This window comes from Triturus cristatus, chromosome 5_2 (genome assembly GCF_964204655.1).
Source record: "Triturus cristatus chromosome 5_2, aTriCri1.1, whole genome shotgun sequence".
Lineage (NCBI taxonomy): Eukaryota > Metazoa > Chordata > Amphibia > Caudata > Salamandridae > Triturus > Triturus cristatus.
The window spans coordinates 1,048,523,887-1,048,545,615 of record NC_140588.1 but is presented as its reverse complement, the minus strand read 5'-3'; positions in this window follow the sequence as shown (position 1 = coordinate 1,048,545,615).

Below are 21,729 nucleotides of genomic sequence, written 5' to 3'. Positions count from 1 at the left end.
CTGCTAAGTAGTTTGCTACTTCAACTACAGGTGCGTCCACGGAATCCATATTCCGTTCCAGGCACCAACTACACCATTTTTTCCATGCCCCGGTGTATCTTCTCCTTGCCCCATGGAATCTCATCGTTGAGGCCATGGATGTGTGTGGAGAGTCTGAACGCCCATTGTTGCTCTTTTTGAAACAGGTAATCGCTGCGGATGTGTGCGTGTGCCTCAATGATAGTCCAGTGGAGATCATCCGATGTATGACCGTTCTTGATAAAGTGGGTACTCCTTTCGGTGGAGCGTCTCCCGCATCTCACATTGCTGTGATGTTCGGTGATTCTGATTTTCATTACTCTGGTGGTCATGCCTATGTATTTTTTTTTGCAAGGGTATGGAGTCATATACACACAGTTGTTGGTGTTGCAGTTAGTGTGTGTGCGTTGTACCTATGGTTTGGAGGTGTCAAGGTATCGTTCCTTAGAAGCCAGTGATAAAGCCGGATTCTTATCTATCTTACCATCACCAAGAATCCTCTCAGGTCTATCTGCTAAATAGTGTAAAAGGGAGAAAATCCAATTTTATTACATAATCAAGATAAATCAATTTGGAAACTTTAAAGGATCACTAACTCTGAAGAGGTTTATTACAAAGCCAAAAATAACTGCACATACAAGCACCTTATCACGAGATTAAGAAAATAGATGGGCACTAATACAAAAAATATCCTACGCAGGAGTCTCATCCGACTCAGAATAAGAAGAATTGTTAACTCCAGGAGCATTAGGCAACCAATAACTGCTCCAATCTCTATATTAGACGTCATTAACCTAAAAAGGAAAAAGAGTGATTAATCTATCCCTACACTAACTCTAAGATGACATACCTACTTAGCATTTTCCCAGGCAAGAGAATAAAAGTGTCAGTAGTGAAGACTTCCTTAGAAGTGCACTCACTTTGCTTAAGTCAGTAGCAAAAGCTACAGAGCTCGCTCTAAGATGATCCTTCTAGCTCCTCACCTAATCCTGGACTCCTCAGACATCGGGGCACAGTCCCTAATTCAAAATCATAGAACACGCCCTCGTCACACCTCTTCAACCAGGTCTTACCCCGTACTTTTCCATCGAAACTCTTACTTCATCTAAGCCGGGTTGGACTGACCTTGAGTCCCAGGCACCTTCTCTGTTGAAAGTATCATATCTGCATTCCAGTATACTCCCATGTTGGCTATAAGCATCCTAACTCCTAAAACAAAGGGTTAGTCTTTCTAACGAGCTAGGTGTCCTTGCACCTGCAACAGAAACATGGGAACGAAAAACTTTCACTCTGTGAGATGCACTAACTTTCCTGAGACCCAGAATTTTTTCGGCCTACAATATTCAGCCAACCTAAGAAACGAATAGGCCTCTTTCTCTTAAGCGTATATGCGATCAGGCCTTTACACATTTAAACACACATTTCTAGAATTACATTATAAGCATTGATTCAATTACACTTCATACATGAATAAGCAAAACTACACATGCAGACTTTAATATGGTGCACATTTAAACCTAATACATCACATTATACGTGAACTAATTCCTTATGCATTATCTAAAATACATTTTCGATTAAACACTACATTGAACTTCATGAATGACATGAATACATTTCTATTCACACTATTATATGCTAATTTTAGTACTACATTTTTATACCCACACGTTAATGTTTCACACTCTAAATAGGTGGGTGCGGACGACCGGTGATTATGATGCACCCCTACAAATTCAGAATAACATGTCGCTCCATCAGTTCCCTCCTTTGATGACTAGTGTCATCACACCAAAGAACCGACCTAAACAGAACTTATTGCCATTCTCCCCCGTCGGAGTCTCTCCATATTCTTAAGATTCTGATAGTGACCATTCTGCAGTCGGGCTATTCTCGTATCATTTTCCCTAAGGGCTCTCTCAACTCTCTTTATTTTATACCACTTATAGGCTCCGACAAATCCCCACAAGGCAAACTACACAAACCACAGCGATGATGAGAGGTCTCAACACATAGCTAAGGAAACCTTTCCCCAGATTTGCAAACCATCTTCCCACCTGACTAAATCCTTTACCAACCTTTTCTCAAACACCCTCTTCAGTCAAATCCTCTATCTCATGATGGATTGTAGTGATGTTACTTATTTATTACTTATATATTTCTCCAGATCTTTGCTGTTATCTAGAATATAAGTACAGCACTCCTGAACTTTCAATAATTTACAGACCCCACCCTCTTTTGCCAATAAAACATCTAAAGCGGTTCTGTAAAACCATAGTCCTTATCGACAACATCTCTCCGTCCACCAGTAAAAATGACTTTGCTGTATTCATTGACAACTCATCAACCACATTCGCCAATCGTCTGATCTTCACATAATTCAGAATTACTCCCAAATTTGGTATTATCGCTCCAAAAACATCTCTAATCACCGCTCCTGAACTCTCAGCTCTTTTTACTCTCAAATGCTGTCCACCTTCTAAAAGCTCCAGATCCTCCGCATGGTAGATCTTTGGGAAAATAATCCCCAAATAACACGTACCATACCAATTCGCAGGCAACCTGACATAAGCATTCTTTCCACACACATAATAAACAGTTGGAATCACTTGCACAGAGCCTTGCAGAAAGTTCTTAGCAGAATCTTCCATAGTGAAAACATGATCACACGTACTCTGTCCCACTGGGACCTTTTCATAATAGGTCTGATACCGTCTCACACACAACTTTCCCCTCTGCTTCTTGTCCAATGCTATAGGACCATAACTCCCCTTTGCTCTGTGAGATCTTTCTTCTTCAGTCCAATCTACTGGACTATCTCCTGTGTCTCGTGTCTGTGTTAGTTTTCTATATCTATCTTCTACTTGATCTACAAACTTTTTCTATACATCTGACAATGAGCATGTTAGGTTGTGCCTGTGAGCATATGCTCTATCCAGTTCCAAAGACGGTATGAAATACTTCCTAAGCCTATCCTCTGATTTGTAGTAATCGTACTTGTTCAAATGCTTGTAAGCTAGAACCTCAGGAAGCACTGCATCGTAATTGGAAAAGAAATACTCGAACTTACCTCTTTCATAAAATATGCTAAGCAACAGACTACATGAAATCCCATACGTCAGTGGAAGGTGGTGATACCTAATACCCTCATCCACTGAAGCTGGTAACTGCATTCACACATAGCAGTCTTTCGCATCCATCGCATCGACATATTCATATAGCAGCCTGGCGTACGCATTAAGCTTAAAATCACCTCTAGACAAATCTATGTGAAATCTACGACTCTCTTCGATTAGTAAGGCTCTTTCAGCTCCTATGGTGACCTCCTTTTGGCTAGGAGTGGTAGGTGTAGGTGTTCCCTGTACCTCCGCTGCCTGCTCATGTGGGACAATATATGAAACCACAACTAATATGATTATAGAAACTATCACTCCACCTACAAGTGTACCTACTACTAATTTGGATCTATGAAGGGTATCTCCAGCATCAATGATTTCGGAAAAGTTCTCAAAGCTCTTGGGAGCATATTATCAACAGCCAGCGCTAATTATCGCTGGCCGTGCTTAGCGATAACTTTTTTATCGCAGGCTATCTCTGGAATGTATCGCCCTGATAGCGCTTTATTAACAACGCGTTTCTCCAAGGCGATAAAAATTCCAGAGATAGCGGGGTTATCTCCGTTTTGCAGGGAACATCGCTGGTTTTCCAGCGATGTTCCCTGCAAAATGGCGATAACCTTGCTGATACGACCCTGTGGTCGTATGAGTATAATCCAGCCCCTATGTAAAGCATAGGTAAGTCTGGATTTTAGCAGACGTTAGTTTTTGGCGAAAACGTCCGTTTAAGCCAAAATCTAACGTGTGCTAAAATCCTGTGGGCTGCCTTGTAAATATTGCGATGTGAACATCAGCGATATTTGCAAGGTAGTCCATCCGGGGAACGCCCAGTGACGCCCACTTTGCATCTCATTAGAAATGCAAAGGGGGGCGTTGGGAAAAAGGGTGCTAACATGCGATTATGCACCCTCTTGTAAATAGGGCGATATTTTTATCTCTGCTTTTTTCGCTTTTTAAGCCAAAAAAGCGGAGATACAGCCCTTGTAAATATGCCCCTTGGTTTCAGCAGCAACCACTCAAGAGTCTCTTTTCTCTTCCATGCGTCGCTCGCTAACCAGTTCGAACAGCACTCCGAAAAGCTGGAAACTCCCTTTGCAATTTCAGTCCCTTATTTACACAGTCCACAAAAAGACTTCCCTAGCCCTCTTTTGTCTTCTCTGCGGAAAGTCCCTAAATGTATTCTTCTTCCACTAGGGCCTAGGTTATCTTCTTTATAGACTTTTATTTACAACAAAGTTCACTTTCAGTCCAAAATAAGATCAGCTCCAAGAATCTCTAAAACGTGCTGCAAAAGTTCAAGACAAAGAATTATCATTTCATGAGTCGGTGGGTCAAACCCAAACGTTGGAAAGGTCAATCTGTGCAATATCAGTTCACAAACTTTGCTCAGAAGTGGGGGATTCGGAACCGTTAGAGTCAGCACTCCTTCGATTTCAAGTCCTGGAACCACCAATCCCACGTCGATTTTCACGTTAGGAATCTTGCTGACCACAATCAGGGACCTCAACCTCCCCAAACTCACCACTCCTGGCATCAGTCACAACGTACGTCCACTCCGGTGTGGCGTATCTCTGACACAGCACTCTTGCTCTCCTGGACCTTCTCAGACCTCCTTGAGCCTGTTCTCCATCGCTTGGTTCTGATTCAGACATTTCAGAAACTGGAGCAAGGTCTCTTTCAGGTGCCAATCTCAGATTCAATTGCCTCTGACTCGCGGGCCAAACCTCTTCTGCTCTGGTCGCACTTCTGCTCTCTCCCTGGATACCCTGTGCACTACTTCCTTCTTCTGCTGAATTTGACTCTACTCTGAGTCAAAATCGGGGTTCTGATTGACGCAACCCCCTTCAGCCTGCTCTAGTGCACAACCAGCTGCGTCAGCGACCCTCACAGCTTGACTTGCCCTCTCATGTGGCCCTGCCACATCAGCTGGATTTTCATTCACAAGAGGTGCTGTTTCCTCCAAGGGTGCTGGAACTCTGCGGGTATGGGAGGCATGCACCCAGTTTGGTAATCCTCCACACTTCACTGCTGTGTTTATTACCAGTATCACCTGGTAAGGGCCGCACCACCGAACATCCAGACAACTCTTCCTCAGGTGCTTACGAACAAGCAGCCAGTCCCCTGGACACAATTCATGGCACAGGTCATTCGAGGCTGGAACAGTTGCTGCTTGCACCTGCTGAGACACAGAACGGACCACATCAGCTAGTCCTTTGCAGTAATCAAGAATCAAGTCATCAGTGATTTTAATTAAAGCGGTAGCTGGCACTGCTGGTAATCGCATCACCCTCGCCATCAGGATCTCATGTGGAGACAACCCAGTTCCCCTGTCTGGAACACTGCGAATACTCATGAGAACAAGAGGCAATGCATCAGGCCACTTCAGAGATGTCGATTTGCACACGTTTGCCATCAGTGCCTTTAAAGTTCCATTAACCTGATCCACAAACCCAGAAGCCTCTGGTCGATAGCTGCAATGTAACCTCTGGTCTACATTCAATGCGGCACAAAGAAACTTCATGATTTCACTGTGGAAATGTGTCCCCCTATCTGATTCCAAAGAGGTCGGAAAACCGAACCTCGGGATAAGCTCCCTCAATAACAGCTTAGCTACTGTAAGAGTGTCACACCTACGTGTTGGGTAAACCTCCACTCATCTTGAAAAAACACACACCACAACCAGAATATACCTCAATCCATTACACTTTGGCATCTCAATGAAATCCAACTGCATCCGATTGAAAGGTCCTCCCGACCTCCTAATGTGACTCAAAGTAACCACAATCTTCTTTCCAGCATTCATCTGTTGGCAAGTAACGCACCTCTGACACACTGCTTCAGCAGCCGCACAAAACTTCGGGTTGTACAATGTCTGTCTAAACACCATTGCATCTTTGCCAAGATGTACTGCACCATGTATCAACCTTGCCATTGGGCTCAACAAGTTTTCTGGTAACACTGCTCGACCATCACTTGAGACCCAAACATACACATCTCCATTCTCACATCCTGATCTGATCCATACATCATGTTCCTGTTCGGTAACCTCATCCTGCAATCGTTTTAGTTTCTCCCAAATGTCTGCCATGGCTGACATCATGCTGAGCTTGGTTCTTTCTTGGCTCTCTCCTGTGTAATCTCCTGTAAATATATATCCTTGCTCTGCACAGAAGCGGGCAACTTCGTCCGCATAATTATTGCCCAAAGAGACAAAATCAGTCCCCTTTCCATGAGCTGCACACTTGACGACAGCAATTTCCTTGGGACATTGTAATGCATCTAACAGCTGTCTTATATATTGCCCATAACTAATGGGTGAACCAGATGATGTCATGAATCCCCTCTGTGACCATAACTGTCCGAAGTCATGAACCACACCAAACCCATACTGGCTGTCAGTGTAGATCATTATCCGAATCTGGTCAGCAGCCAAACAGGCACGAGTCAAGGGAATGATTTTGGCTACCTGTGCGGAATGTACTCCTTCTAGACAAGCAGCTTCAACAACTTCTGTGATAGTACATACAGCAAACGTTGCTCTCAACCGACCAACATTGTCCCTTAGGCATGAAACATCCACAAAGAAAATTTCATCAGGGTCAGAAAGTGGTTCATCGACAATGTCAGGTCTCGGCTTGGTGCATAGTTCAGTCACATCGAGACAATCATGGTCCATACAATCTTCATCACCTGTATTTGGAATAGGCATCAATGTAACAGGATTCAAAACAGAACACCTTTTCAAAGTCGCATTCTCTGTGGCAAGTATGACTTGCTCGTAACATGTCAATCTGTTATTCGTCAGGTGTTGAGTTTTGGTCCTTGTCATTAACAATTCAACAGAATGTGGTACATAGACAGTCAAAGTGTGCCCCATCACACTACTCTTACATATTTCAATGCTGATACCTGTTGCAGCAACGGATTTGAGACATCCGGGCAACACAGAAGCTACTGGATCTAAAGTAGCTGAGAAATAGGCAACTGGTCTACGGACACTTCCATGACTCTGAGTCAGAACTGACAATGCGCAACCTTCCCTCTCACAACAGAACAACGAGAGAGCCTTGTTGTAATCAGGCATTCCCAAAGCCGGGGTGAGACACATGGCCTCCCTCAGCCTTAAGAACGACATCAAACAGTTGTTGTCCCATGGTACCGGATCACTCACATCCTTGTGCGTCAGCCTCTGCAAAGGCTTCACCTCAAAAGAGAAGTTGGGGATCCATTGACGACAGTAGTCAACCATCCCCAAGAACATTCTGACCTCCAGCTGAGTGGTAGGCACAGGCATATTCATTATTGCCTCAATTCGATCTGGTGACACCTTTCGCTTGCCTTTTTCAATTCTGTGACCCAAATACTGTACTTCGCTCAAACACTACTGCAATTTGTTCGGAGACACCTTATGTCCATTCTCTGCCAAATGATTCAGTAGGGCAATAGCATCAATCCTGCAAGCGTCTTCTGTTTCTGAAGCAATGAGCTAGTCATCGATGTACTGCACGAGAGCCGAGTTCTGTGGCAACACAAGACTCCCAAGATTCTTCTTCAAGATCTGATTAAAGATCGATGGACTCTCTGTATACCCTTGAGGGATACGACACCATGTTATAACATGATTTTCCAGCCGGAAAGCAAAAATAAATTGGCTTTCCTCATGGAGCGGTATCGAGAAGAATGCTTGGTATAGATCAATCACTGTAAACCACTTGGCTTCACATGGGATTTGAACCAATATTACTGAAGGATTCGGTACCACTGGGCAACATGGAACAACTATCGTGTTGACCTTTCGCAGGTCTTGCACGATCCTGAATTTCCCACTCGGTTCCTGTAGTCCCATGATAGGTGAATTACATGACTACCCATGATCTCCTTCAGAATCCCCTGCTTGATCATAGACTCAATCACAGGTTTGATCCCTGCAACAGTTTCAGGTGACAAATTGTACTGATCATACCCTTCGAAAAGAGGCATAAGTCTGAGTTCCCTGTGGGACCCTCGGTAGCTGGGGAACTTGTACCTGTGGAATAAATATCCCCCCTTTCATTGATCTCGGCCTTGTCACTGTATTGACCATTTCGGGTGCAGACACCTGAGCTACCTCAACCTCCTGCTGCACCTGGTTTGCTGGGTTTAAGGGACACTCGCGTTTCCAATGCCCGATCTGGTGACAAAGATGACACGCAGTGGTCTTCTTCAATGTGGCCACATCCATTCCCGTCTTAGGGTCTACAGGTTTCCCCTTTCCCTGTCCATGTGTATTCTGATTTCTTTGATTTCCCTGTCTCCTTCCCAGCGTCACTCCACTAGGTTGGACCTGACCACTAGGTTTGCATCTGACCAAGCATCAGTTTGTCTTTCAACATCCGGTGCTTCGAGTCTACCTCGTCACTACAGTACATTGCATACCGCAAAATGTCATCTACTGGCTTGTTCTGCCAACAAATCAAATGTTGCTGTATCATGAGACTAACCTCTGGCCTCAATCCCAAAACAAACTTTGAAACAAACTGTCCCATATCCTTGGGGTCTAAGGTGTCTAACCCACTGTATTGTTTGAAGACTTGCAAAAAACTTTCGTAATACTCATGCACCATCTCTTTTGGCTCCTGAACAGTTTGGTCTCTCTTAACCCAATCAATATCTTGAGGTGAGATCTTCAACTTCAACTATGTACTCACTTGTTCAAACTTTTTCATAACTGTAGGTGACGGATCATTCGTGATAGAATCGCTTTCTGGCTCAGAAGTGGGCCATTCAACAGCAACTTTACATGCTGATCATAAATCACCTGGTACTACGATGTCAAACAATGTGTTCAAATCAATCCACAATACTTTCAAGATTTTGACAAAGCGGTCAACCTGCTTGTACCATTCTACAGGCTTTTCCCTCAGCTGAGGAAAGTCTTTCGTAAAGGCAGCCAAATCACTCCTACTCCAAGGCACATGCACGTTTCCTCCATTTTGCACCTCTCGTAAAGGGTAATTCTCTACCCCCAACATCCCTGCACCCGGAGGTGGCGTCTCTCCTACAGTCTTTTTAGAGCTCTTCTTCTTAGACCACCTTTCCTCCCACTTATCGAGCATGGTCCATGCACGCATCCCTGCAATCAAATCTCGGATGCGTGTCCTCAATCCTATGACCCTCTTTTCTTCCAGTTCTTGATCACTATACTGCAACCTATGGCTCTCCTGCAGCGCCTTCGTTTTGGGTAAATAAACCTCGTATCTTTTTGCCAAATCTGTCAGTTTCTAATGCGCAGTCCTCGCTTTACGAGTTACATCCTTGCTACAGCTCATCCTGTTCATATATTTCTATCCTGTCCAAAGGCAGATTTCCATTAATTATTTCATCTACTTCTGCTTTCAATCTCACTACATCCAACATCCTTGCCCTCATGGCACCTCTCAACATTTCTTGACAAGCTGCACCATTCCGTTCATCATACTCGCAGCTCTGATCTCGAGACCTACTCTCTTCTGTCATGTTCCTAGAGACCGGTCTGTTTCCTAGCTCACCTTGCTCACCGTTCCCTGTCGTCCTACCATTTTGGTTCCATGCAGGCGGTACCCACATTCTCAAATCTGATCTCGACTTGGCCAAAGACCTTGGTCTCACATCAACTGGCAATGGTGTACTCCATTCTATAGGTCTCTGACCTTGTGCTATTTCACTCACTGTACCATTCTCTCTCCTGCAGTTGATCGTGCTAGACTGCCAATTTTCACTTGGTCTGGGTCATAGACCGATACTATGGGTCCAATGGTAACCGGTACTGTTAAAGCATCCGGCAACCTCACAACCGCCGCTGCTTCTGTACCTACTGGAGACTGTATTTTCATGTCCTCTGTACCTGTCGAGATTTTCCCTTCTACTCTCACATTTGACTGGGTCTGTAATCCACTAGTCCCTTCTACTGGGGTAGAATTTACTTCATAAGAATCTGGATTAAATGGAGGTGGTCTTTCTGACAACAATCTCTCTACTAAACTGCCATCTGTATCACTGTCATCTTCCTCTACGCTCTTTGCCTGCGCACCTTTCGTTTTTTCTAGTAGCGGGTATAATTTATCCCCCTCAATCGTTACCATTCTCCACCTTTTTTCCAACGCATCCCATCTCGCATCTTGGAATGCCCTGATCGATATTTTCACCATTTCCTGACTCCTATCTCTTTTTCTGCCGTACGCTGCTCTTATCCATGCGTGTAACGCCTCAAATTGTGTCGGTCTAGGCAGAGGTCGCAAAGAAGATATCACAGATTTCAACTGGTACAACACATCTAGCCTGAAGGTACCCTATCGTGGGAATGTCAATTCTCCCTCTCCTTGAGTCATTTTATGCCAATTTTCAAGCCAAATTATAGTATGCAACCCCACAGTCTTAGCCATGTAATGTGCTGGAGTGCCCTCGGGAGGGGCTTCTTCTCCTCCCCGAGTAACCACACGTCTATCGCGTCTACAAAGTTCTCATAAGACTTTAAAACATTTCATGATGAACTGATTTTTGTTCGCACACAATATTTTCGTGTACTTCCTGATGTCAATCCGCCAATACGAGCGCGACTCACACCAACCGACCTATCACAGCGCGGCACCATCTGAAATCACACTTCCTCCGCTTACAGCAGTTCCCCTCCTTCACAATTCGCTTCTCACTCTTGCATGCATCTCATTCACACTCTGAAGTAATTATCTGTCCACGAAACGACCGGACAATTACTTCTCTGACTGTCTGTCCACGAATGACCGGACAGTCTCTCGAAACCGTTGACCACAAATCTGGCAACTGTCTGTCCACGAAACGACCGGACAATCGCCTCTAAATCAATCGATAGGATTCAAACTCTCGATGTTCCACATACAGCAACCTACGACCAGCGTCGGTTACTCACGCACTCACACATACGCTCCCTATCATCCGTGGGTTGTCAACGACGTCTCATGACTCCCACAATCTTTGGTTAACAAATTTCAACTCTGGGTGTCTTCTACACCACAATCTCTTAACTCGGGATATCAAAATCAAATCTCTTGGCCCGCACGCGCTCACGGCCCAAACCTCAATCACACGACTCTCATTCCAACTCCGCAATACATCACACATTCAAATCAACACCGCAATCTAACAAACATCGTCCTGTTCATACTCACGCTACCACGAACTGCTACTTCTGCCGCACTGCTACTCTCCGTCGTTTTACATCTGCCACCGTCGTCCTCCGCTTACAATCCACCGGATCACGCTCGCTCGAACTCTATAGGACTCGATATTTCTCTTATCTTGATCTAGATCTCCCCTTACTATCAGAGATAACCATCCTCTGCTACCAACTGATAAAGACGGATTCTTATCTATCATACCATCACCAAGAATGCTCTCAGGTCGCCAGGATCTTTCTATTTGCTAAATAGTGTCAAAGGGAGAAAATCCAATTTTATCACATAATCAAGATAAATCAATTTGGAAACTTTAAAGGATCACTGACTCCGAAGTAAAATTTTAGAGGTCTATTACAAAGCCAAAAATAACTGCACATACAAGCACCTTATCACGAGGTTAAGAAAATAGATGGGCACTAATACAAAAAAGATCCTACGCAGGAGTCTCATCCGACTCAGAATAAGAAGAATAGTTAACTCCAGAAGCATTAGGCAACCAATAACTGCTCCAATCTCTATATTAGACGTCATTAACCTAAAAAGTAAACTGAACGATTAATCTATCCCTACACTAACTCTAAGATGACATCCCTACTTAGCATTTTCCCAGGCAAGAGAATAAAGGTGTCAGTAGTGAAGACTTCCGTAGAAGTGCACTCACTTTGCTTAAATCAGTAGCAAAAGCTACGGAGCTTGCTCTAAGATCCTCCTTCTAGCTCCTCACCTAATCCTCGACTCATCAACCCTCGGGGTACAGTCCCTAATTCAAAATCACAAAATCATAGAACACGCCCTCGTCACACCTCTTCAACCAGGTCTTCCCCTGGCACTTTTCCATCAAAACTCTTACTTCATCCAAGCTGGTTTGGACTCACCTTGAGTCCCAGGCACCTTCTCCGCTGAAAGTATCATATCTGCGTTCCAGTATACTCCCATGTTGGCTTCTCCTACCATCCTAACTCCTAAAACAAAGGGTTAGTCTTTGAACGAGCTAGGTGTCCTTGCACCTGCAAGAGAAACATGGGAATGAAAAACTTTCCACTCTGTGAGATGCACTAACTTTCCTGAGACCCAGAGCCTTACCAAGGGAAAACAATTTTCGGCCTACAATATTCAGCTAACATAAGAAACGAATAGGCCTCTTTCTCTTAAACGGATATGCGATCAGGCCTTTACACATTTAAACACACATTTCTAGAATCACATTATAAGCATTGATTCAATTACACTTCATACATGAATAAGCAAAACTATACGTGCAGACTTTAATATGGTGCACATTTAAACCTAATACATCACATTATACGTGAACTAATTCCTTACGCATTATCTAAAATACATTTCCCATTAAACTGTACATTGAACTTCATGAATGACATGATTACATTTCTATGCTAATTTTAGTACCACATTTCTATACCCACACGTTAATGTTTCACACTCTAAAAAGGTGGGTGCGGACTACCGGTGATTATGATGCACCCCTACAAATTCAGAATAACATGGCGCTCCATCACCTGTGTGAGTGCACATACACTGCATGATCCACATGAGTAACGTCCCATCACTGGGGGGAGACCCCAGAGTGTCCCTTGAAGGTCGGCACTGTGTGTTCTTGGTCTTGTGTTGACAATGATGTCTTGTATATTGCTGGTGCGTGCTCAAAAAGACACAAACGAGGTGGGATGTCAGCCCAGCTAGTGTTAACATGTGTAAAAACATGATGAATGAGGTAATAGTATCTCTACCGCAATATGCCACATAATTTACTTTTTCTTGCTGTATAATTTAGTCAAGCCTGCAGCACACATTGGTCCTCCCTGACGCACAATCCCAGTGGCCCCGGGGGCTGGAGTCTCGTGGCTGTTCATTGAGCTCGGCTGCAGAGCCCTCAGTGAGTGAAAGTAAGGCTTCACGCTAAGAAAAACACACCGCCCTTGAGGCCACGAGTTCAAACCCAGCTACGGTCAGATGAGCCACCCGCCTTTCCTAGGTCCAAACTTTGTATTAAATTGGGTAAAAGAAAAGATACACCGCTTAGAAGCCGCACAGGTGCAGTCTGAAGCTCTATAATAAACAAGAAATGATCAGAGAGAGGACTGATGCGATGCACTTGTGGCCTCCCAGTTTCGTGCACAGAAGCGCCCCTGTCTGGTGGCCTTGCTTGAGACTACCAGGCTATTTTTCTCTCCAGGAGCTGAGGATGAAATGTGCTGTTTCAGCACCACAGCAGGTGTGGTATTTTTAACTTTGTATAATATACAGGACATAATTGGGTGCCGGAGAATAATGGTGGACAAACATCGTTAATCATGTCTCCCTTGTCTAGGAACTTCGGGCGGAGTGTGGAAGGAGGGCAGTGGAGGGGAGAGAAGGCGATTCATTACTGTAGATCTGAGCTGGGGAGGGGGCGGGAGAGAACAGTCTGACGTCCCCGTGTCTGGGCGAACGCGAGGCATCTCCGGATAAAGAAGGCAGTTGCCATCTCCTCGAAGCCTGCAGTCAGAGAAAAGCTAATAGTTGCTACGTGTTCTTATACAGTGTTCTCTACTACAGGTCTATCGTTTGGCACCTCTGTCGGTACAAGTTGTTACTATCGCCCAAATTAAATGCACTCAAATTATCGACTCCAGAAGGATGAAAGGCTCAGACAGCCACAGGGGTTAATGTCACTGTGTGTAAAGCATCGTAAAAGCTTCCAGGGTGCAGAAGCGCTATATGCAGGAGTTAAATCAATTAAAAATGTCATTTATAAAGGTTTTTCCATAAAACCTAATAGACAACACTTAGAATACTGGGCTATTTTATCAGCTGTATAGTATGTGAACAACTGTTTGGAGACTCACTCACAATGTCCAATGGAAGGAGCTTCTGTTTGGGGATGAATGAATAAGTCCTTGGGGACAATAGGAAAAACAACAGATTTAAATGCATTTAGGGATGGGATTCTAGGCAGGGCACGCGGTGGCATCCAGAGTAGATCTCTTCAGCTCATTCAAGGTCTTCATAGCCTCATTTGTGGCATTGTGACAGCAGGGTTATATTTGGGGTCCTAGGTAGCAAAGTGGCACCACCCCCTCGTGGCTGTGTCCTTCTTGGACCTGTAGCCAGGGCCACTGAAAATGTGCGATAGGAAAGGGCCAAGTTATGTGGCAGGGTGAACTAAATCATGTGGCAAGAAAAGACAAATTATGTGGTGTAATGCAGCACATTTTGTGATAGTATTACTTCATTATTTCCTAATGTTTCCTCTTGTTAACACTGGCAGGGCATAGGTTGCACCTCATTACCCCCAGCTTAACACCCATCCATAAAAATAGGCAACGGAAAGGTGACCAGTCAACTTTGCAAAGGGCCTTCCACTGCACGGCAACAAGTGGCACTGTGTTTTTAATAACTTTTGAACCGTTGGAGCTAGAAACATTTTTTTTTGTTAAAATCTGTAGATTATGCAGATGTTAGATTATGTGTCAAATGTGTCAAATCCAGAAAAATGCGAAAAACACTGCAACCGCACAATCGCATATTTCCGGTGGCCCTGCCTGTAGCCAACAAAAAGCACAGGATGCTGATCGCCTCTTTTCAGATGCGGGTGTCGTCAACCTTCCTCACTTACCATTTCAGACTGAAGCACTAGACATTGAGTCCAAGAAGGGTGCCATGAAGTCAGGCATGTCTGCTAAGCAGACTCAAACTTCATGCCAGACGCTCAGAGCAGGACCAGTCGCTGAGATTGAAGCGGCTGAGACTGCAGCCCAGATTCGCGAACGCTTTGCGCTGGTGCAAGGCGACGCACAGTCTTCCAAGGCAGTTCAATATCTAATGCACAGGGCGCTTTGCCTTCAAAAGGTTTCCTGTTCTATGCACAAAATACACTCCGTTCGTCCTTGGACAAGGGAGTGTTTGGTCATTACTGGGGCTTGTCTAAGGTTGTGATGCATCGCACGAAATCCTAAAGAGGCCACGCCGGCCTTTGCACCAAGAACTCACACGTCCTTGTTGGAGGTGTTAACACAGGACAGTGTGTTTTTCCCAAAAAAAACACCCATTGCTAATGTCCTGCACACATCCCGGGCCATAGTTGCTAACATTTCACACAATGCAGCGCAGCAAGTGAAGTTCCTGAGCTACACTGCATGAAAGGGACAAAGCAAATCTGCACCTTCATTTCAAAGATATGGCTCATTCCTCCTCCTTACACCATCCGGAGGTAGATGCACCATCTTGGCACAAACTCATGTTTACAAGCCTTTGTAAATATGGGTTTGCAGCAAAATACCTAGGTGGATGCACAGGAGCACTCATGCGCCACCCATGTGACACTTACCTGCCTACCTGACGCAAGGTCATGCAAAGCAGCACCATGCGCTGTGCTGGTTACAAAACCACGCAAACCTTCATTTGAGTGGCTTTGTATATTCCAAACTAGATTCACCTTCGGGCTGTGCCAAAAAAGTCAATAAAACCTGACACAAAACTCTTAGCAAATCTGAGCTCCAATGCGTGGGATCGTCTGAGTTTGTCTAGGCAGTGGCGTTTGTCATGGAGGGGTAGAGACTGCGCACACTCACATCTGCACCATGTTGCGAGGCTGCACATCAGGCAATGCAGCCTAATCAGCGCCCCTCCAGTGCAGGGGATGACAGTAGCCGCAGGCCAGTCTTCGTGGCTACGCCTCTGCATTGATTCCCACTTTTCGCAGCACAGCTAATGTGGTTGCTGCGCTGTATTGTATGAACAGTCTGTATATCTGGCCCGGTGTCTTTTTGGGTGTTGTTCTGTAGCACTGTCCTCTTGATGAAAAGTCTTCCAATCTTCAGAAGTGGTTCTTCAGGCCCCATTGACACAAGATTTCTCAGTAGCCCAGTCGTGGCCGGCATGACTCGCAGGTGGATGGGTGGCGGGGTGTCGCGTGGAGAGGTCGTGCGGGGGTTTAATTTAATAATATTAATTTAAAAAAATTAAAGGTACCTTTCTGCCGGCCGGGCCCTGCGTCTTCTCTGCTTCTGCTCTCCTGCTCTCCTGCCTCTGGGTCTGATCTTCTTTCCCGATACCCCTCTTCACGTGGTCTCTCTTTCTTCTAACAGCTGCTGCCTCATTCTGGGCAGATCACATTTACAAAAGAAACTTATTTTTGAGACACTTTTCAAATCAAAGTTTATAGAATCAAGGTTTAAATCAGTGTTACATATTGAGAATTAGATGTATGCCACATTTTAAGGTACAAAAGTAGGAAACAATATTTCCTTCACTCATTTATCCCATACCTGCACACAATGTCAGTGATTAGAGAGCTGGCACTTTACAGTAAGGATGTCCATTCAAATCGAGCAGAATAGCTGGAGGCATGCTAAGAAGCCTCGATCAGCTGGCCAAATGCCACCGCAGAGGTCTATGAGACTATGGGCTATCATTGTGACCTGGTTTACGTCTCTCTTGCACCACATAATGTGGTGCAAGTGCGACATAAACATTAAGTCATATTTTTGAAGCCATACAAAGCCACTATGAGACATGGTGTCCAATCAGAGTTACAGGGCTCTTTAGAGGTGCCTGATTTTGTGACTGGCGGATGGAAAAGGTCTTCATAGTTCATCTACCAGGCAGCAGGTGATGCAATTTAGTACACAGAATCCAATGCACATCTCATTATGCCTGGAATAATCATGTACAGCAACACTTGGAAACCGCCTCATTCGTCCCTCCAAACATGCGCACACCATTCTCCCTTCTTTCTTTATTTTGATGTGATAATGAATGAATGAAACATTTGTTGAGCGCATAGCTACCCGAAGGCATCCCAGCGCTATGGCAGTAGCAGAGGGCAACGCAGCACACTTAAGGGAAGAGTCGGGTCTTCAATGATTTCCGGAAGGCTAGATGACTGTGTCCCCTCCGTAGAGGGAGGGGGAGGGTGTTCCACAGCTTAGCAGCATTGTAAGCGAAAAGGCGTCCGCCACTTCTGGCCCTCTTAATCCTGGGAACAGCGTCCAGATATAGATTGTCAGAGCGCAAACGTCTATTTGCCACATAAGGCTGGACCATGGCGTGGTTGATCGTGGGACCATTCCCGGTTAGCATCTTGTGAGCAATGCACATGGCCTTGAACTTCACTCTCTCCTGCACAGGGAGCCAGTGGAGGAACTTCAATTCAGACTTTGCGGATTGCCTGTTTGAAATCTCTACAAGCATTCTTGCTGCGCAATTTTGCACCATTTGGAGCTTTGTGTAAGTCGAAGCCGGTGCTCCGAGTTAAAGGGCATTCCCGTAGTACAGGCGGGAAAGAATAGTTGCTTGTACCATAAGCTTTCTCGCCCGAAGGGGGAGAAGGGAAAGCACTTTACGGAGCATCCTGAGGATGCCATAGCAGGAAGCTGCCACCTTCCGTGGTTGAACCATGAAACTGAGATCCTGATCCAGCCAGATGTCTAGACTCTTCATCTGGGTCTTAGGGACAGGGGCGGGGCCCATACAGGCTGGCCAAAGAACATCTGCCCTGAAGAGGGATGGATTTCCAAGGAGCATCAGCTCAGTCTTATCACCATTTAGCTTTAAGTATGATTGATTCATCCATTTAACTACCTCTTCTAGGCAGTGACAGAGGCCAATAGAGGCAATGTCAGTATGGTTCAATGCTCCGACCAGTGTGTCGTCAGCATAAGTCACTATATGAAACCCAAATGGGAGCATGATCTCTGCAAGCGGGGTCATATAGACATTAAAAAGGGACAGACTCAGGGACGACCCCTGGGAGACTCCGCACCGAAGATGCAGTGGTTTTGAGGCGACACCCCCCTCAAAAACCTGGAAGGATCTCTCTTCCAAGAATGATTGTAGCCAAGTTAGCGCTACCCCGGTCACCCCCAAACCTCTGAGTCGATGAAACAGAATTCGGTGATTGACCGTGTTAAAGGCTGCGCTAAGGTTCAAGAGGATAATAGCTGTAGAACCCCCAGGGATGAGAATCTTTTTAAATTCTTCCACAACTGCCAGCAGCGCAGTCTCCGTTCCTTGACGCGGGCGGAAGCCCGTTTGGGAGGGGTGGAGGTTGTGGGATTCCAGATATGTCAAGAGTTCTGTGTTGACATATTTCTCAGGTATTTTACTAATCCACGGGAGGAGCAAAATTGGGCGGTAAACACCCAGTTGATCTGGATGAAGACTAGGTTTCTTCAAAAGAGGCTTTACCATCGCTCTTTTCCAAGGGGGTGGGACCACTCCGGAGGCGATGGAGGTATTAATTAGGTCAAAAATGACTGGGTTATTTCGGACACCTGTTTTAAAATACTAGGTGGAGCAGGGTCTCTAGGCGATCCGCTCTTTACGAGAATCGAAATGGTATGGAAAGATTCACAATCCATCAGGGGAAATGCCTCAAGGTGGTGGTCTCTACTGCGTAGGTCCGAATCCACTGGGTGGAATTTGTTTCGACTGTCCACAGGGGAGAATGATGAGTAGATAGTTTGGATTTTGTTGGGAAATAGTCTGCAGGTTGATTGAAACGTTGGCCAGTGGTATCAGGTCTATCCAGGGGTGAGGGAGCTTTAAGTAGTGTTTTTGCTATGCGGAAAATCTCACGAGGAGAATTTGCTGCCTGGGAAATTAGTTTGTCATTATAGGAGGCCTGGGCTAGTTTTACTTTGGCTTGATATGATCTTATGGATTCCCTGTATTCCTTTTTCTTGTTTAGTGAGAAATCCTTTCTCCAGGCTCTTTCATGTTCCTTACAAATCTGTTTTAGTGTTCAGAGCTTGGGGGAATACCATGGTGTTTTGTTCGGACCTACTTTCAATTGGGTCCGTTTTTTTGGGAGAACTTGGTCTAAAGTGCTCTCGATCCAGTGGTTGAATCTTTCGTTGGTGATGATTGGATCGCTACTGGAGCACGGCTTGGCGTTTTCTAGCTCCCGTATCCACTTTTCTGAGGGGAGTTTAGGCCAGGGAAGTGACTGCATTTTTATTGGCCTGGAAGAAGGGGTGAGGCATGTGGGGGTCCAAGAGAAAAGGATCAAAAAATGATCCGACCAAGGTATGGGGATGGGGGGTATTCCTGTTAATTCCTCTAAGTTAGAGAAAATGGTGTCTAAGAGGTGACCTTTCACGTGGGTCACGTTGGTGACCTTCTGTGTAAGTTGATACGAGACAAGATCTTTAGTGATGTCTGCCGCGGCCACATGAGATGGATCATCAAAATGCAGGTTGAAGTCACCTAACAAGGTGAAATTGGCCGGGGTACTAGCAAGACTCGCGGCCATCTCTGGAAACATTTTATAGAATTGACTCAGACCACCAGGGGTGCGGTAGATTAGAATGCCTGTCAAGGAGAGCGTAGGGGTGAATCCTATTGAAAATAAGAGGTTCTGGCAATTCAGTAAAGGACCCTCCGAGATACGACAACTGAGGTGGTTTTTATAAATAATGGCAATCCCGCCACCTTTACCGGAGCTTCGATCTATTCTCTGAATTAGGCATCCAGGAGAGAGAGCTTGAACAATGTCGGGATCCGATCCTAGACTAAGCCAAGTTTCAGTTAGAAACAGGATTTCTGGCCATTCTTCCCTCACAAGAATAGAGATCTCCGATGCATGTGACATAGGGGTCATATTTAATAGTCTCAACTGTTTTGCGTTGTAGCAGTAAGTATTTTTAGAAAAGGGGGCAGGGGTTGTGGCCCCTGGTCCCATCCGCACGCGGACGGGCACAGACGGGCTTGCCTATGGCGCGTCGGCGGCGCGCCCGCTGCGCTGCCGGCCCGGCATGTGTTTTTTGTAGCCGGCCGGCACGAGGTGACCTGTGACCTGCTTCCGACGGAAGTCAGGCAAGTTAGGCGTGTCCGCTTCCCTCCGCTCAATCAGGAAAGCCGTGGCGGACCAGGGGAGCGGAGACAGCGGAGACAGCGCCTGAACACACCAGCCCAGCCCAGCATGTGAGACACTAAAATAATATTCACTTTAAAATTAATAAAACAACTAAAGCTGAGGCAGTTAGAACCGGCTACCCACGAGTTAAAAATGCGGCATAAAATGTTAAATATTTAGCCTAGAACAATAGCAGCTAAGTAGAATATGGCACCATGCGCATCCTAGAAAGCGCTCAAGTGAGTTGCGGGTCCTCTTCACCACTGTTAGTGAGATGAGAGATAAATGCTTTAGAGGGGGTGTGCAGACGCGAGTGAGAATTGATGCGTTTTACTGCTGTTGGTGTTAATTCCACCTGCTTTACCACTGTAGCCATCAAGGCAACAAGGATACGGAGCAGATAGCGGGCAGGGCGTTGACTTTTTTATTTATTTTATTGTTTTATTTTTATGTAGCGTGCACCAGGTCTGGCTGGGCATCAAAGTGCTTTGCATGGTGACAGCCTAACGGGGCAATGCATTTGAGAGATCGGACGACAAATCACTGTACATCTCAACCTGGTACTTACTGTCAGAGGGTTAGTAAATAAGCTCCGAAGTGGAACATGCGTGACACAAGGCTCTGAGTCAGATATACGTAGCAATGTAAAGCCGCATTGCATGGCTTTGAGTAGCCTCATAAATCTTTAGTAAGCAACACATCGCAAATCACTGATTCACCTTATGCAGAGCAAGGGAGGTATTCCATTGGCGTTACAGTGGGTGTTCCCAAGCAACTCCTATGGGTTTTAGCGCATTCCTAGATTTACAAGGACTTGTAAACCTGGGAATGCATCAAAATCTTACTCTTATCCTCATTTTTTCCTCTTTCTATGAGTGCTATTCTGCAGCACACACAAAAGGTGCCTTCAATATCGTAGGTCACACTCCGCTTGTAGGTCACACTCCGCTTGCCACAATGACTTCAATTGCCAAAAGAGCACAGCCTGAGGTTGTATTTCTCTTTCAGTTCCTTTTTTCTTGTAATTCTTTTAAGCATCAGAAACCATAATCCATTGAAGTAGCACACACGTAGGTTGTTCAACTCGTCGCCAGTGCTAAAATGAAAGATGTCACGTAGACAGGTCACGTAGAACAAGTTATAGGTTTATTGGTTAGTCACAAAGTCCATGTAGATCTCTTGTAATGCCCCACCAGGAGCAGCCTCCCTGCTGCTCAGCCCATCTCTTCCAACTGCCATCTCCTCCAGTCCCACACACTCAACATTCCAAGTGACATCACTCATGGCTGAGCAGCAAGGGACAGAACAGTAATCAGGAAGATGCACCAACTAACAACAATAGGTTATAGCACACCTCTTTGGATTGTTCTTGTGCGGGAATAGCCCCTTCTTGCACTTAAACAATCATGCCGACAAAACAGTCACCCTTCCACCACGGTGCAAGGGTGCCTGCCTTGGTGCTAGGCTACCGAAATGGTGGCAGCGCAGGATGAAACGGCAGGTATGCACTGTATTGGATAAATACAGTGCATTCCTGCCTTTTGAATTTGGCGGATTGCAGCGAAGT